General features: G+C 40.2%; 1 protein-coding gene and 1 pseudogene across 3 annotated transcripts in view; both read left to right on the top strand.

Annotated features, from left to right (window-relative positions):
* Positions 1-18,848, top strand: part of EML6 (EMAP like 6) — a 283,824-nt gene that overhangs the window by 232,827 nt on the left and 32,149 nt on the right. The gene's annotated exons all lie outside the window — the stretch shown is intronic.
* On the top strand, positions 5,681-6,286 carry LOC136328695 (THO complex subunit 7 homolog pseudogene; annotated as a pseudogene).

Here is an 18,848-nt window from a genome sequence, read left to right on the forward strand (position 1 = left end):
AGCAAATGGGCGCTTCTCCTATGTGCCCTGGCCGGGAATCGAACCCAGGTCCTCCGCACGCTAGGCCGACGCTCTACCGCTGAGCCAACCGGCCAGGGCCAGCGGGAGTTATTTTAGTACTAGCATTTAAAAAAAATTTTTGCACCAGGTTGTAGTGAAGAAAACAATATTAAGATAAACACGGGGTCTAGAGCAATAATCAAGCCTTTCTGTACAATGTCTTTGTTAACTTAAAAAGCCATGGCAGCATCAGTTCCCACTGGGGCCGGAACCGGAGAGCAGGATGCCAGATGTGCGCACACTGGGGGCAGAGTGGGGCCGCACCAGGAAGGGGCGAGCAGAGCCGGAGTGGTAAACAGTTTGAGTTAGCAGCCTCCATGAGGCAAATCCTAATGAGAACCGAGAACAAGTAGTCTCCACCTGTTATCAGTAATCAGAACCTCAGAGATAGGACTATAGGCAGCTTCTGAACTGCAGAAGAGACAAATGGGTGCCAGGCCAGGCAGAGCCTTCAAGAGAATTTGTGAGAAAGCGAAGGTGGGGCAGGAGCCCTTGGGCAGGGAGGACTCCTAACAAGTCAGCAGACAGCTCACCTGAGTCCTTACCTAAGTTCCATGGACTCCAGTGTCCCAGGCATGAGAGAGAAGCAGAGACAGAAATGCTGGGGCCTCAGACAGTGGGGCCTGACAACACCCAGATTCTCCCTGGGACTATTCAGGACTGTCAACTATGACACTGCTCCCTTTGACTACTTCAAGCTCTGCTTATTTGAGTGAGGAGCAAAGGCTCTCCTTTACTGTTCCTTTCTGTATATAGCTGCTGATAACTGCCCATACCTGGGTGCCTTTTCTAAACAACCAGGCCAAAACATGTACCAATAAGGCTAATGGGAGACAAATATTCAAGAACCACAACAGACATGAGCTTAAAACACCCATTCAGTGCCGTGTCCCCATGTATAAGATGCTCCCATGTATAAGACGCAGCTTAATTTGGGGGCCCAAAATTTGAAAAACAATGTATTACATAAAGTTATTGAACTCAAGTTTTATTCATCATAAAATTCATACAACTTCTCATCACTGTCAAAACTCCCCTCCATTAGCCTGTCCTCATCTGTGTCTGATGATGAATCACTGTCTTCTTATATTGCCTCATCCTTAGTTCCATCTATGGCATTTGAAATGCCACAACCACTGTATAAGACACACCCAGTTTTTAGATCCCAAATTTTTTGAAAAAGAGTATGTCCTATACATGGGGAAATATGGTATTTTGTCTCTTACCAATGTCTAAAGTTGTTCTACATTTGGTTTGAATTCCTCTCCACCTTAGAAACCATGAGATTAGTGTAGCATCTGTCATATTGAAAACAATGCCTTAAAGGCAGTTGCACATTATGCATCATTTTTTTAAGCAATTCAATTCTTATTTCCTAAAATTTAAGACAGTAATAAACCATTTCAAATTCAACTTCATTATTTGATTTTAAAATAGCTGTGAGGCTTTAGATTGTGCTTCCTTGTACAATTTCAAAGACACTGAGTTCTTATTCCTCCGAAGTCATCTGATCTCCAGTACCAATATTTTTGAGAAATTGAAAAGCTGAGAGAAATTTAATTGTTCTCAAAAAAAAAAATAATGGGCTAATCTCACCAACATATAATCCCTTCCAGGTGTTTACTGAGTATCCTGGTCACCCATTTCAACTTTGCACTAACACACTGGGGAACATTGGCTCTGTGACCTTGGCACACTGATCTAGCCCATCTCCAGCACTGGGTGGGCCCTTGGGCATCCTAACTATTCAGCTGCCGGGTGTGGCATGTGCTGAGGAAAGTCACTGAAGTCCAGTTCTGAGAATCTATGCTTTTCGGGCCTCATTGAGACACTCAGGGCTGCCCCACAGTGCTCTCCTTCATCCCCAGCTGACTCCATGTAATTAGGATCTAGAACAGGGGTCGGGAACCTTTTTGGCTGAGAGAGCCATGAATGCCACATATTTTAAAATGTAATTCCGTGAGAGCCATATAACGACCTGTGTACATTACGCATTATCCAATAAAAATTTGGTGTTGTCCCGGAGGACAGCTGTGATTGGCTCCAGCCACCCGCAACCATGAACATGAGCGGTAGGAAATGAATGGATTGTAATACATGAGAATGTTTTATATTTTTAACATTATTTTTTTTTATCAAAGATTTGTCTGTGAGCCAGATGCAGATATCAAAAGAGCCACATCTGACTTGCAAGCCATGGGTTCCCAACCCCTGATCTAGAACAGCCTTTCCAAGCTTCCTCTGCCTCTCCAGGACCCACCTCCACCCTGACACTCCCACTTGCTCTCAAGTTTTAACCTCATCTCTTACATTACATTTCCTCATAATGTAATAGCTATTTTATCCATGTGAAAACTTAACTATTATTTAATAAATATCTTAAATTCAGGAAGTTTCTTTTGAGAAAAGAAAAGGTAGGAAGGGGGAAAGGATAGTTTCTCAGAGCAATTTGAGTTACATAATACTTCCCATCATCAAAGCACAAGGAATGGTACCAAAATCCTATCTTCTGATTTTGGTAAAAACAGTTCTCTCATCTGAGGATAAAATCCCTAAAGTTTGCTCAGTACCAAATTACTAGAGTTGCCTATAAATTATAAAGTTTCTTTCAATACATTATCAAGGTTATACCTTGTTTATATAAATATATTATTTTTTCATTTATAAGATAGGTATTTTAGTTTTAAAGGAGTCACTCAACCCAAACTGGTCTAAGCAAAAGGAGGCATTGGCTCACATCACACACATGAAAATCCAGGGATAAGGTGACTTCAGGTTCCACTTGATATGAAAACTCAAGTCATGCTGCCAGGACTCTGTTCTCTCTCCGAATCTCAGTTCTGCTACCTCTGCGTTCTGCTACCTCTGTATTATTGCAGTTTTTTCAAGTAGGAAAATGGCTGCATTTGGAATTTATAGTCTTTTTTTTTTTTTTTATAATTTTATTTTTTTAATGGGGTGACATCAATAAATCAGGATACATATATTCAAAGATAACAAGTCCAGGTTATCTTGTCGTTCAATTATGTTGCATACCCACCACCCAAAGTCAGATTGTCCTCTGTCACCTTCTATCTTGTTTTCTTTGTGCCCCTCCCCACCGCCTATCCCTCTCCCATTCCCCCCTCCCCCCCCGTAACCACCACACTCTTGTCAATGTCTCTTAGTTTCAGTATTATGTCCCACCTACGTATGGAATAATACAGTTCCTGGTTTTTTCTGATTTACTTATTTCGCTTCGTATCATGTTATCAAGATCCCACCATTTTGCTGTAAATGTTCCGATGTCATCATTTCTTATGGCTGAGTAGTATTCCATAGTGTATATGTGCCACATCTTCTTTATCCAGTCATCTATTGATGGGCTTTTTGGTTGTTTCCATGTCCTGGCCACTGTGAACAATGCTGCAATAAACATGGGGCTGCATGTGTCTTTACGTATCAATGTTTCTGAGTTTTGGGGATATATACCCAGTAGAGGGATTGCTGGGTCATAAGGTAGTTCTATTTTCAGTTTTTTGAGGAACCACCATACTTTCTTCCATAATGGTTGTACTACTTTACATTCCCACCAACAGTGTATGAGGGTTCCTTTTTCTCCACAGCCTCTCCAACATTTGCTATTACCTGACTTGCTAATAACTGCTAATCGAACAGGTGTGAGGTGGTATCTCATTGCCGTTTTGATTTGCATTTCTCTAATAGCTAAAGAAGATGAGCATCTTTTCATATATCTGTTGGCCATTTGTATTTCTTCCTGGGAGAAGTGTCTATTCATATCCTCTTCCCATTTTTTTATTGGATTGTTTGTTTGTTTGTTGTTGAGTTTTATGAGTTCTTTGTATATTTTGGATATTAGGCCCTTATCTGAGCTGTTGTTTGAAAATATCATTTCCCATTTAGTTGGCTTTCTGTTTATTTTGTTATCAGTTTCTCTTGCTGAGCAAAAACTTCTTAGTCTGATGTAGTCCCATTCATTAATTTTTGCCTTCACTTCTCTTGCCATTGGAGTCAGGAATTTATAGTCTTAATGGTTCAAAACTGGCAGGAAAGAAGTGCCTCTGATTCATAAATCCCTACAAATACCTTATGATGTGCTATTGGTTCTGGTGGGTCACATGGCCACCCTTGAATCAATCACTATGACCTGGGAAATATGAACCTTTGACAATTTTTAAGTAGTCACATGCCACCTATAGACTAGAAGTGGTCACCTCCACCGGAAGTAAAAATTCAGGGCTATTATCAAAATTAGAGTGATTAATTGATTTCTGGATAGACCCAAAACAGCAAATTTCTCCAATACACCACCCCTTTTTTGGGGGGTCACATATATACATTAAAGTGCCCCAAATTAAACTGTCCCACATATGATTAAAAATGCAGTTATTCTCTCCCCAAAGAGAGACTTCTTCAAGTCTCAACCAGTTACTGCATCCACACCCATATCCAGGATCTCGGGGAGTTATAAAGTCCTCTCATCCAGGTCCAGCTAAATCTCCTCATAGTCCTGTAGCTAATGATAATGGTAACCACAATAATATGCCAAATACACAGTGGTGAAAAGAAAACAGACGAGGACAGTTGTTTTAAACTACCACCTGGAAGAAAGGAGAGCGAGACAAATAAGCAGTGGTCATGGGCCATGCCCATATCATCCTCAGCTGTAGAAGACAATCAGAAATTCTTATACTTGCCCATGTGCTGCATCTTTTGCACAACTGAACAGTGATATGAATGTTGGAAGATGCCAACACTCAGGACTGTAAAAGTTTTGTTTGTTGTTATGACAAAAGATGCAGACACGTAAAGAAGTGAAAACATAAACGTCCTCTAAAAAAGGAACAGCTTCCCAAGTCTTGCAAATTCCTTCTGGGATGTATGTAAACAATGCCTCTGTGGAGTAACAATTCTGCCTGGCACCAGAAACTTTTTGTCATTCTCCTGGGATAATTTATATTCTCGCATCCTCCTGTGAATTCCTCCTGGACTCAGAGATGCTCTTCCTTGGCTGCTGCCCAGATGACCACGGCTAGAGTTCACGGTAAGAAGGCAAAAGGAAGGTCAACTTTTAGGGACATCTACCCCAGAAAGCCTATGCTTCATGTCAGTCAGTCTAAATTCCATTTTTATGACTTATCCTCTGGATTACTATTTGGCGTTTCATAGCATCAATTTAGAAGGAAAAATATTTTTCTATCTCAGACTGATAGTTGCTGGAGTTCCTAAGAAGAGGAAGGCATATCAATTTTTTGGTTTAAATAGGATTTTCGAGTGAGGGGAGCATAGGCTGCTGCCACTTCCTCCATGGCTGTTTACCTGACTGGATTGTGGGAGTTTGACCACCTCTGCCTTGTGGGTGTTAGACCTCCACTGCATCATGGGAGTTTGACCTCTGTTGCATTGTGGGTGTTTGACCTCTGTTGCATTGTGGGAGTTTGACCTCTGTTGCATTGTGGGAGTTTGACCTCTGCCTCCTTGTGAGAGTGTGACCTCCGTCGCCCTGTGGGAGTGTGACCTCCACTGCCCTGTGGGAGTGTGACCTCCGCCGCCTTGTGGGAGTTCGACCACCGCTGCCCGCCACCGCTGCCTCAGCTTGCCGTTGCCGCTGCCACGCGCCATGGGAACCGTGACTGACAACCAAGTCATACGGAAGCGCCTCCTAATCGATGGAGATGGCGCCGGAGATGATCGTAGAATTAACCTGCTGGTGAAAAGTTTCATTAAATGGTGCAACTCTGAACCCCAGGAAGAGGAGGGATACAGCCAGTACCAATGTATGCTGGGCACACTGTCCAATTGCGAATTTTCAATGGGCAAAACTTTGCTGGTATATGGTATGAATCTCAGAGAAATGGAAAACTATAGAAAAATTTACAAAGAAATAGAATGTAGCATTGCTGTCGCACATGAAAAGATCACTGAGTGCAAAAAGCAAATTCTTCAAGCAAAACGAATACGAAAAAATTGCCGAAAATACGATGCTTTGGTAAAAGCGATTCAACATCATCCAGACAGGCACACGTCATTAAAGGATCTACAGGCCCTGGGAAAAGAATTGGAGCATCTTTCACACATTAAAGAAAGTGTTGAAGACAAGATGGAATTGAGACGGAAACAGTTTCGCGTTCTTCTCAGTACCATCCACGAGTTTCAACCAACACTGGAAGATGAAGAAAAGCTCCCAGAGGTAGAAGCAAACATGGAAGTAGATCCTAAGCCATAGACAGGCTCACGCTCACCGTTCCCGAGATTGTTGAAGCAGCAACATGATCTTTGTGTGTTTAGAATTTGCTGTGCCCTGGAGATGTTTTAAAGTTTTGACAGTGAACTAGTTTTCTTCTAAATGCAACAGTTCATTCATATTTCTTCACGCAAAGGAAAATGACTTGAGTATGGATTTGTTTTTATTTAAACAACTTTTTCTATTCTTAAAAGAAAGGAAGCAGTATCCAAAAATGTTTAATAAAGTTTTTTTTCAAGCCAATAATTTAAAAATATGGTTTTATTTTTAAAAATCAAGAAGTCGTTTCTCCTTTTAGCCTCACTTTTTATGATAAACAGCACAAGTTAATTGACTAGACTGTTGGTATATGCCGCCGATATATTCCTTTTTAAAGCATAGTTTATATGATTTGTTTCTTGAAGTAGTATAACTTTCTTTTAGGTTAAACTGACTATAATCAATGACTTGTTACTGTCATTATTTCATGTTTAAATCGTTACTATTTAGTTTTAACAGACCTTGTTTTGGATGGATATATGTAGTTTTGTTTTCATTCCACCATGTGTTTCTGAAATTGCCCTGCTTCTTGACAAGAGTTCCCACACTTGTCCCAAGCTTGGAAACTGGTACCTATGCAGTGCACATTGGTTTGCTCCCTGTAACTACTAGAGGTTGCTTAAATTATTGCAGATCTAAAATAGAAAAACCAAATACACTTTTTTTAAGGTTGTGAGGTTATATTGATTTTTAAATTTAACTCTTTAAAATTTTTTTGTCATTGCTTGAGAGAAGAAGGGAAAGAGAGAGAGAGAAGCATCAGCTTGTACCACTTAGTTGCTCCATTTAGTTGTGCACTCATTGATTGTTTTTTGTATGCACTCTTGACAGGGGATTGAACCCACAACCTTGGTATGCCAGGGTGATGCTTTCAAATTTAACTTTTTTGTGTGTGTGTGGGGGGGTTATTTATTTATTTATTTATTTTGTATTTTTCTGAAGTTGGAAACAGGGAGGCAGTCAGACAGACTCCTGCACTCGCCTGACCAGGATCCACCCGGCATGCCCATTAGGGGGCGATGCTCTGCCCATCTAGGGCATTGCTCTGTTGCAACCAGAGCCATTCTAGCGCCTGAGGCAGAGGCCATAGAGCCATCCTCAGCACCCAAACCAACTTTGCTCCAATGGAGCCTTGGCTGCGGGAGGGGAAGAGAGAAGGGGAGGGATGGAGAAGCAGATGGGCACTTCTCCTGTGTGCCCTAGCCGGGAATTGAACCCGGGACTCCCGCACACCAGGCCGACGCTCTACCACTGAGCCAACTGGGCAGGGCCCTGTGGGGGGTTTGTTTTAATAGAAATGTTTGTGTTTTGTTTTCTGCTGTCTTTGATGTGCCATGTTGTATGTTGTATTTCTGAAGATTACATTGAATAGTGTTGTTAAGTTCAGAAACCTTTCTCTTTTCTGGTTTTGATTCTTGGCTCAGGTTTCCTAACATTGCTTCAAAGAATATAAAAGTATAGGAGTCCTGGTGTCTTAAGTAGAATTTCATAAAATTGGTAGATAGTGAAAGGAATAAACCTTAAGTCTTCAAGTGTGGCCTAAACTATCTGTCAGGTGTGGCCCCAAGAAGAAAAAAAGAGGTACTCTGAAAAGGAAATAGTCTGGGGAGAGCTTAATGAAGGAATTATTAACAAAAGTTTGAGCAAGATTAAGGGAAACAATGGATGGGCAGCCCTCAGGGAGAGCAACAGCTGGAAGCCATTATGGTACCTGGGCCTGAAGGGGAAGGGGAGGAAGGTGTTGCCAGATACGGAGAACAGAGCTGTAGGAATGGACCACCTTGTGAGAGCTGAGACCTGAGAGAGCAGGTTGAAGGGAACCAGCCTGAGGCCCAACAGGAGGTATTGGGAGAACAAATAGCGTTCTCTTTTCGCCCTGTCCCCTGGTATGTCTCAGGAGCCGAATCCACTCAAGCTGAAGGATGCATTCACTGATGCAGTCCACAGAGGCAGCCTTGGAGAACAGAAGGTGGAGAGTAGATATGGAAGGGCACGTGGAAAATATCCAGCTCATTCTCCTTGAGTTTTTTTTCTAATGGGAACAGGTTATTATCACAGAAAAGAACCTCAAGACATTTTAATGTTAAACAGTAACTACCATTTGTAAACACCTTTGATATATACAGGTATTTTTTATCTAGTATTTCTACAGTGTATATATAGTCACTTACAAATGCCAGTAAATACAGCCAAATCAATGTCACAGATCATTAGAGACATTTAAAACTTAACCCAGTTTAAGTGGAACAGTTTTAGAATCCATAGCTTTTACACCGCTGTCACGGGTGCTACAAGCATCACTTCTTAGAAAAAGAAACTAGTTCACTAAGAAGTCTAACTTTTCTAACTGAAATTTTATATTCACATTACATGTTGATAGTCCTAAATATATTTTTAACATCTTTGGTCCATCTCCAGAGGTTTTTATTTTCACATTAAGAAAAAAAAAATTAGAAATTTACAACTATAGGCATGTTTAGTGCCAATATTCAATTTTTTTGTATGGATCAAATTATCATGCAATCCCAATTTTGTATCTGTGATAACTGCATGCTCACCACTGAGGTGAATCACAAGACATTCTAAAAATGATTTATAGATAGGTTCTAATAATATCTCAAGTGTGGACTGTAGTCTTGTTAAAATCCTAATGAGCTAACCAGCCTTTAGTCTTTCTGATTGGACCCAGTGAGACCATGGATTGTAATTTATTTTTAAATATCTACTGGTTGACACATGGTCCCCATCTCTCCTTGCCAAACTGCATAGACTAACTATATAATTGAATTTTTTATTTGATGTACTGTATTCAGTTGAAACCTGAAACTTGTGTTCAAAAAACAGTTTATAATGACAAGATACAAAATTAATACAAATAGAACTGTTTTTATAGAAACTGGCATATAAATATTCACTAGCTTTTACTTTTCTATATAGGTGTAATAGATCAGAGATTTTCTCAGTGCACCTGAGTCAGCAGTCTATGTTTTCAAGGTCTTTTATTAGCAAGTGCTCAAGCTTGCAGCTTTTGGCTATCTACGCCAGGATGAATTAAAGAATGTAGGATTTAACCCTTTCTGTTTCTACACCATCCTTAAAACATTAATACTTATTATAGCATTTACCACCTTTTACTAAGGTTCAAACCATACCTACATACCTACTTACTTATCTACCTACCTATCTACCTACCATCTCCCCCACACACACACACACAGAAGTTTTCAAACTAAGAAGATGGATGTATTTTTCCTTCCTCAGAAAGGCTTTGGACTTACTGCTAGCCTGTCCTGCTTATCTCAGAGAAGATCATCCCTGTTTTTAAATAGAAAAGTTATTTTTTAACCCTTAAACTGTATTGCCTTAGCACATGAATGCAGTTTGCCTTAGAAATTATGATATTTATAGTTTTAGTCATCGATTGTGTGTGTGTGTGTGTGTGTGTGTGTGTGTGTGTGTGACAGGCAGAGAGGAGCAGATAGGGACAGACAGGAAGGGAGAGAGATGAGAAGCATCAACTCTTCGTTGCAGCACCTTAGTTGTTCACTGATTGCTTTCTCATATGTGCCTTGAACGAGGGGGCTACAGCAGATCGAGTGACCCCTTGCTCAAGCCAGAGACCTTGGGCTCAAGCTGGTGAGCCTTGCTCAAACCAGATGACTCTCGCTCAAGCTGGCAACCTCGGGGTTTTAAACCTGGATCCTCTGCATCCCAGTCCAATGCTCTATCCACTGCACCACCCACCGCCTGGTCAGGCCGTCATCAATTTATTGGCTATAGTTAGTGTAGATACTCAGTTGTTTTACCTGGTTATGTAATATGTACACAATCATTTTCTAAAAAGAAGTTTCAGTAAATGATTATGTTTATACTCTTGAATCAATCAAGATTTATGTCTTAATTAAAAACCATTTGCTTTCCAGAAAGGTCCCTAAATACAATTAGAAAATAATTTTTTAATTTCTATCCTCTATCATCTTTAATATTTTCTTCCTAACTGATAAAATTGCAAGGTCCAGCTGACTGTAAGGGGAAATATTTAGTGCACATATTTTAAAGCAGAAATTCTCACAGTTAATTTTTTTTATTTGAAATCAGTCTCCATTTTGGTCATTTTTAAAATTAAAGTTTAGTGACAGAGTTTTTTATATTAACTTTGTTATTACCATTACCTTTCCAACATTTGAAACCTTTGACACCTTCAGTCCTCCTTGTTCTTTAGTTCTGAATCTCTGATGTTTGCAAAAGTGTTAGCTCAGTGAGAGTCAAAAACCCAGCTCCCTTGGATTTCCTTTTACATTGAATATCTCAGTAGAAATAACCAAGATCTGGAAACAGCCCAAGTGTCCATCAGTGGACGAGTGTATTAAAAAGCTGTGGTACATATACACAATGGAATACTACGCAGCCATGAAAAAGGGAAATCTTACCTTTTGACAGCATGAATGGACCTGGAGATTATTATGCTAGGTGAAATAAGCCAGGCAGAGAAAGACAAATATCATATCACTTATATGTGGAATCTAATGAACAAATTGAACTGAGAAATGGAATAGAGGCAGAAGTGGGGTCACAGGGACCAGAAGGACAGCTGTCAGAGACAAGGGGAATGAGGGAATGGGATCACAGAAGGAGAGGGATTAGTGAAATTATATATACATAACAAATAGATACAAATAACAGGACAGCAAATCCTAGTGGGAAGGGGGGAGGGAGTTTGGGAGAGGGGACAAAGGGGGTATAAATGGGGACACAATCTTTTTGGTCATCGCAAGAGGACAGTGATGCGAATAAAGGAAAGATGACAGTACTAAAGTTAGACGTTGTAATGTTTCTTTAATGGTAGAGTATATGGAAAGCTACAGATGTACAGATGTGGTCACACAAGGCTGGAGTAGATAGCATTTCCTCAGGCAGTGTTGGTTTCCCAAATCCCCAGAGTGCCCAATGCAACAGACAATGATGGTCCCCTCGTGCATTAATTCACAGGTTCTCGCACTAAGTGCTCTCAAAATTCTACTCCAGCACTAGGGTTTTCCACACTTTTTCTTAAACTGTGTTTATAGTTAAATTAGGAAGCCCTCAGAATTTCTCTTCTCCTTCTATCTCATATCCTTGCCAAATCAATTTGTACAGATTTATGAACTTAAGTAAAAACAAAGCCCTATAAAGAAAGATGTACACCATGGATTTATAAAGAAATGTTATGGGATTTTGATTGATTGTTTTGTTTCAGTCCCCAAATTAATAGCCTGCTTTAATCCTTAAGGTTCAATTGTTAAATGGTTCCCATTAAAAATATGGGAAAGATTTAATATTGGTTCCTTAATATTTGGTTCTACAGCATCAAGATAGTTAAAGTTCAACTGGATTATAAACTTTGTGAGACTTGGTTCCTTGAGGGTCGGCACTGTGTCTAATGGTTACTACTATGTGCCTAACACAGTGTCTTATACAAAATACATGACAAATATTTCTTGAATGAGTAGATGAATGGGTGAATTAGCCTGCTTCTCTTAATATTGAAATATATTAATCTGTCATTACAATGGTCTACAAATCCATTCTTGGTTAACAACTTTTACCTTCATTTTGTTAGCATCTTTAGGTGGCTTTCTCTTTGTGGGGAATTGCATCACCCATATAAAATCCAGTGATGTCACAACTGTCCATGGGACTGGCCTTTGTTAAATGTTGTTTTTTTTAATCTTCATACCATCTATCCATTAAAACGTTTATTTGGTTGAAATCTATTCAAGTAGCCAGAGGTCAAAAGAACTGAAAAGAAAATCCTGCATTACTATAGCCACCGCACCTGTTTTTACACATATAACTTCCTTGTTGGAAGATTTAACAATGAAAAAAAGAACATTCTCATAGGTGGCAAAGCTTAAAAATATGGGAAAGGTTTAGATAGCTGTCTCTGAATTACAACAAACCACCATCTATAGATAATCCTAGTTTTGTTTATTTTTTCCTAAATGTTTATGCTACGTTTAGGGACAGAAATCTGTTGGGAGAATTTGCCTCCATTTTTTTTTTTTTTAAGGCTCTATCAGTAAGTAAATTCACATTTCAAGTTTGCCTGAGATGCAGTGAGCAGGAGGAAGCAGACAGTGCTCCCCACTAGGGTGACATCAAGGAATACACAGCCCAGCTCTCCTGGCACTTCCCTGGCAGGCCTGACAGAGGCCCTTTGTCACCATAGATCAATAGCTGCTCTGTGAGCTTGTATTGTTAGGCTTGTTGAGTGCTGACAGTCTTGCTAGCAGATGCTGCTGAATTTACCTAACGAGACTGAGATCTGTCAAAACCGCTACGGATTCTGTCTTGACACTTGGTCCAATAAATGGGGAGGAACCTCTAATTCTGCAATTAAATCCCGTTTGTGATGACAGTGACCTTAAATAGCCTACAAGTTAGTAGAGAGACCTGTAGTTGCATATATGTTGTGTGCAAGGGAAGCTCAAACCTCGTTTCCTCGGGCAGACCGGGCAAGGGGGGGTCTCTGCTCCTCCAGAGCATTTTACTCTCGGCTCAGTTTTCCATCTTCCCTTCACCTCTCGGTTCAGTAAGAGTTCTAAACTCAGCTGCACTGAGAGGGTAGAACGTAGCAAGTTTCCTGTTCTTTAACAAGGTGGAAGGAACTATAGCTACAATATCTATTAAACCCTGAAATTCTGAAATTAATATTTTTTATTCTTTTATTAAAATTTTAAATTATGTTAACATTGATTCAGCTGTCCCACTCAATATAGCACCCTCACCCCCATCAGCATGCCCCCCACTACACTACTTTTGCCCCCTTCTTCCGGACTCCCTCCCCACTTCCCACTGGGATTTACTGTCCTGTTATCTGTATCTATGTGTTATCCTTATATAATTTCACTAATTCCTTTGCCTTCTCTGATCTCATCCCTTCAACCCCTTCCCTCTGACAGCTGTCCCTCTGGTCCCTGTGACCCCGCCTCTGCCTCTATTCCATTATTCAGTTTACTTTGTTCATTAGATTCCACATATAAGTGAGATCATATGATATTTGTCTTTCTCTGCTTGGCTTATTTCACTTAGCATAATAATCACCAGGTCCATCCATGCCATTGCAAAAGATAAGATTTCCTTCTTTTTCATAGCCATGTAGTATTCTATTGCATATATGTATCACAGCTTTTTTTTTTTGACAGAGACAGAGAGAGTCAGAGGGGGACAGATAGGGACAGACAGGAAGGGAGAGATGAGAAGCATCAATTCTTTGTTGCAGCATCTTAGTTGTTTATTGATTGCTTGTTCATTGATTGCTTTCTCATATGTGCCTTGACCAGGGGGCCTCAGCCTAGCAAATGACCCCTTGCTCAAGCCAATGACCTTGGGTTTCAAGCCAGCGACCTTTGGGCTCAAGCCAGTGACCATGGGGTCATGTCTGTGATCCCACGCTCAAGCCAGCAACCCAGTGCTCAAGTTGGTGAGCCCATGCTCAAGCCAGATGAACTCATGCTCAAGCCAGCGACCTTGGGGTTTCAAACCTGGGTCCTCCATGTCCCAGTCCAGTGCTCTGTCCACTGCACCACTGCTTGGTCAGGCTGTACCATAGCTTTTTTGTCCATTTGTCCACTTATGGACACTTGGGCTGTTTCCAGATCTTGGCTATTATAAACAATGCTGTAATAAACATGTGGATGCATATCTTCTTTTGAATCAATGTTTTGGGATTCTTAGGATATATTTCTTAGGATATATTTTGGGATAGCTGGGTCAAAAGGCAGTAGTACCATTTTTAATTTTTTGAGGAAACACCATACTGTTTTTCACAGTGGCTGCACAAGTCTGCATTCCCACCAGCAGTGCAGGAGGGTTTCCTTTTCTCCACACCCTCAGCAGCACTTGTATATTGATTTGTTAATGAGAGCCTTTCTGACAGGTGTGAGGTAGTATCTCATTATGGTTTTAATTTATATTTCTCTGTTGATTCGTGATGTTGAACATTTTTTCATATTCCTATTGGCCATCTGTATGTCCTCTTTGGAGAAGTGTCTATTCAGGTGCTTTGCCCATTCTTTAATTGGATTGTTTACCTTCTTGGTGTTGAGTTTTAGAAGTTCTTTATAAATTTTGGTTATTAACCCCTAATTAGATGTGTTGACAAATGTTCTCCCATTGTGTAGGTTGTCTTTTTATTTTGTTATGGTATTTTTTTCTGTGCTAAAGCTTTTTAGTTTGATATATCCCTACTTGTTTACTTCACTTGTTCATGGAGATATATTGGCAAAAATATTGCCAGAAGGGATATAAGAGAGTTTACTGCCTATATTTCCTTCCAAGGTTTTTATGTTTTGCAACTTACATTTAAGTCCTTTATCCATTTTGTTTATTTTTGTGAATGGTGTAAGTTGGTGGTCTAGTTTTATTTTTTTGCATGTACCTGTCCAATTTTCCCAACACCATTTATTAAAGAGACTGTCTTTACTCCATTGTATGCTCTTACCTCCTTTGTAAAATATCAATTGACCGAAAAGGCATGGGTTTATTTCTGGGTTTTCTGTTCTGTTCCACTGATCTATATGCCTGTTTTTATGCCAATGCCAAGCTGTTTTAATTACAATGACTTTGTAGTATAACTTGATATCAGGAAGTGTGATATCTCCCACTTTGTTCTTCATTTTCAAGATTGCTGAGGCTATTTGAGTTCTTTTTTGGTTCCATATAAGTTTTTCCAGTATAGGTTCTAGATCTATGAAGTATGCCATTGGTATTTTAATAGGAATTGCACTGAATCTGTAGATTGCTTTGGGTAGTATAGACATTTTAATCATGTTTATTTTTTCTATCCATGAACACAGTAAGTATATGCTTCCACTTGTTTGTATCTTCCTTGATTTTTTTTCAATGTTATATAATTTTTCAAGTATAAGTCTATTACCTTCTTGGTTAAATTTACTCCTAGGTACTTAATTTTTTTTGTTGCAATAGTGAAGGGAATTGTTTCCTTAATTTCTCTTTCTGACAGTTTATTATTGATGTATAAAAGTGCAACTGATTTCAGAATATTAATTTTACATTCTGCCACCTTGCCAAATTAATTTATTAGGTCTAGTAGTTTTTTGACTGAGACTTTATGGTTTTATATGTATCATATCATATCATCAGCAAATAATGACAGTTTTACTTTTTTTTCCAATTTGGATGCCTTTTATTTCTTTTTCTTGTCTGATTTCTGTGGCTAGGACTTCTAGAACTATGTTGAATAAGAGTGGTGAAAGGGGGCATCCCCGCCTAGTTCCTGCTCTTAAGGGGATTGCTTTTAATTTTTGCCTCTTTAGTATGATGTTGGCTGTCAGTTTAGCCTTTACTTTCAGTCTATGTGCATCTTTTGTTTTAAGGTGTGTCTTTTGTAGACGGCATATGTATGGGTCCTCTTTTCTTATCCATGCAGCTACCTATGTTTTTTGATTGGAGCATTTAATCCATTTACATTTAAGGTTGTTGATATATACTTATTTACAGTCATCCCTTGCCATATTGCGGTTCACTTTACATGGTCTCACTGTATCACAGATTTTTAAATTGTATATATCTAATTTTGTATCATGTATTTTTTGCTATATCACAGGATTTTGCAGTATATAGGTATCCTTATATATTTATTATTTTAATTATTTTTGCAGTAAAATAAGCATTTTCTAGCCTAAAAAATGGAAAACAATATAAAAATTGTTAATCATTAAAAGAATATTTAATTGAAATAAAGCCTTAAAATATATAAATATTAAAATAAATATAAGGTTGCTACTTTGCAACTTTTTGCCTATAGTGGTAGGATTCAGGACCCTAACCCCCATGATAGACAAGGGACCACTGTATTGCCATTTTATTCTTTAAACCTATAATATTCTTTCTCTTAATTTTTTTCTTTGCTCTTTTTATAGCAGTTAATGTTCCTTTAACATTTCTTGCAGTACTGGTTTGGTTGTAATGAATTCCTTGAGTCTTTTCTTGTCTGGGAAGCTTTTTATTAAATATTTCCCCTTCAATATTAAAGGATAGCCTTGCTGGATAAAGTAGTCTTGGTTCTAGGTTCTTGTTTTGCATTATTTTGAATATTTCTTGTCACTCCCTTCTGGCCTCAAGTGTTTCTGTTGAGAAGTCAGAGGTAATCCTTATGGGGGCTCCTCTGTAGGTAATTAACTGCTTTTCTCTTGCAGCTTTTAGTATTTTTTCGTTGTCTCTTAACATTGACATTTTAATTATGATTTGTCTTGGTAAAAGTCTCCTTGAGTTCATCCTTAATGGGACTCTCTGTGCTTCTTGAACATATGTGACTTTTTTCTTCATCAATTTAGGGAAATTTTCAGCTATGATTTCTTCAAACAGGTTCTCTATCCCTTGTTTGTTTGCTTCTCCTTCAGGAACCCCTATGATGTGGATGTTGTTTCTCTTCATGTTGTCAGAGAGGTCTCTTAGAGTTTCTTTAGTCTTTTTGAACCTCTTCTTTTTGTGGCTTTGCTTCTGTGCTTAAGTTTATCTTGTCCTCTAAATAGCTAATTCAGTCCTCTGCTGCATCCAGCCTGCTGTTTATTCCTTCTAGTGCAGTCTTCATTTCTATTTTGTATTTTTCATTTCTGACTGGTTCTTTTTTATGATTTCAATGTCATTTTTGATGCTTGCTATCTCTTTGTTTCAGATTTTATTGTGATCATCCATTGTTGCTCTAAGATCCTTGAGCATCCTAAAATCATTATTTTAAACTCTACATCTGGTAGTTTGGTTACTTCCATTTCATTTAGTTCTTTTTATGGGGATTTCTCTTGTTGATTCATTTGAGTCATATTTCTTTGCCCATTTTGTCTGTGTATTAGGTAACACTGTCTGACTGTGAAATTTGTTGTGCTGTCTTTATGAGGAAGATGGGGTTGGTAGTACTGACCTCCAGGTCACCTGAGTTTCTTGCTCTAAAAATGCTTTTTGAGGGTAATATTCACCCTTCTGTTGTATGTGGGTATTGAATGCAGTTGGTTCTTTCGTGGGTGTGGTTATCTCGTCAGACTGGCTGGCTCTCAGGGTGTCTTGATCATTTGTATTAGATACTGTGCAGTGTCTGTCCTTTTGGGTGTATTTATTCTCCACAATGTCTGCTGCCTGCTGGACTCCTGCTTTGGGTGCACTTCTTGTGTAGCTAGCTGAGCCTAGTATTGGTGATGTCTGCCACTCATTACTGGTTGTGTTGGTTCTGGGTCTTCTTCAGTTAGCATCAGCCATTGTTTGTAACCTGCCATGGGCTACCTGTCTGGAGATACTGCTCTGTTTGCTGTTTGTGTCTGCGTTTTCTGTGCCTGGGTACTGTGGAAGGGGCCAACTTGTGTATAAGGATCAGCTTCCTTCTGCTTAGAGATGACAGCTGCTTCATAAAAGCTCCAAGCTCTGTAAGATTTGCCTCCACTTTTCAGCTGCTCCACCTCCTCTTGCAGCTGCGTGGTCTTCCCAGAGTCTTCTGTAGAAAGACTGTGGTGTGGGCTCAGACTGTCCTCACCCCACCAACCCCTCTACAGGTTGCAGGCTTAATGGGTTAGGGCAGCTGAGGTAGGGAATGTTAGTGGGACCCCCTACCTCAGGAGTTCTTGGTCAGAAGCTCAGTATGGGGAAAGCAGCCCCTACTCCAGAGCCTAATCCCTCAGACACTGCTGGATACTCCAATTCTATTTCTCCCCAGCGAGGTGAGCAGCAGGTTCAGATTGGGTGAGGCTGACTATCCTCTCTGCAAAAGTTCTTCCAGCTGATGAGCCCCTAGTCTCAGTGAAGAAGACTGAGAGAGTCTTCCCCTGGGGCTGACTCTGCCCCTCCAGAAAGTGGTTAAGCCCCTCAACCTGACCCAATAATAGGTTCGTGGGGACCCACACTTTAAATGTCCGTGCTGCAAGCCTCTCTCCCTTCCCCATGTGGAGCCTAGCTCAGTGAGCCAGGATACCCAGCACTCAGGCCGGCTGACTGTGAAGCTCTACCCTGTCCAGTGAGCACGAGCTGCTGGGCCAGTGTTGACCACAGAGAGTGGAACTCACCTCAACTGTGCCCTGTGTCTGATGATCCCTTTAGGACACACCACCAGCAAGGGTCGTTAGGTTATAAACTGATGCTCTCTGCAGCTGGCCACTGGATGTGCTGGCCCTGGGCCTCCCTGAAGGGAACCCAGCACAGACCAGTGGGAGACACTGCCCGTGACACCTTCAGCAAACTTTTTGGAGCTACAAACAATCCAGAGTTTGTGGCTGCCTTTGCTGGACCCAGGTGCATATGCAAATACCAAACCACACTCTTAGGCTGTCTTCTACCCACTCCAGGCCTGGGGGAAGGTCTGCAAAAAGCCAAGGTCCCCTGATCCCCACCTCCTGCAGCCTCTGTCTGCTTGTGGGGCTAGGCCACTGGAAAAAACCTCTGGTAGAGTTTAAGCCTGGGGGTGGCCTCTGAGACCCAGAATGTGGTCTTCCCACTGTCTGGACAGTTTCTACTGAGTCTC

Source organism: Saccopteryx bilineata, chromosome 3 (assembly GCF_036850765.1).
Source record: "Saccopteryx bilineata isolate mSacBil1 chromosome 3, mSacBil1_pri_phased_curated, whole genome shotgun sequence".
Lineage (NCBI taxonomy): Eukaryota > Metazoa > Chordata > Mammalia > Chiroptera > Emballonuridae > Saccopteryx > Saccopteryx bilineata.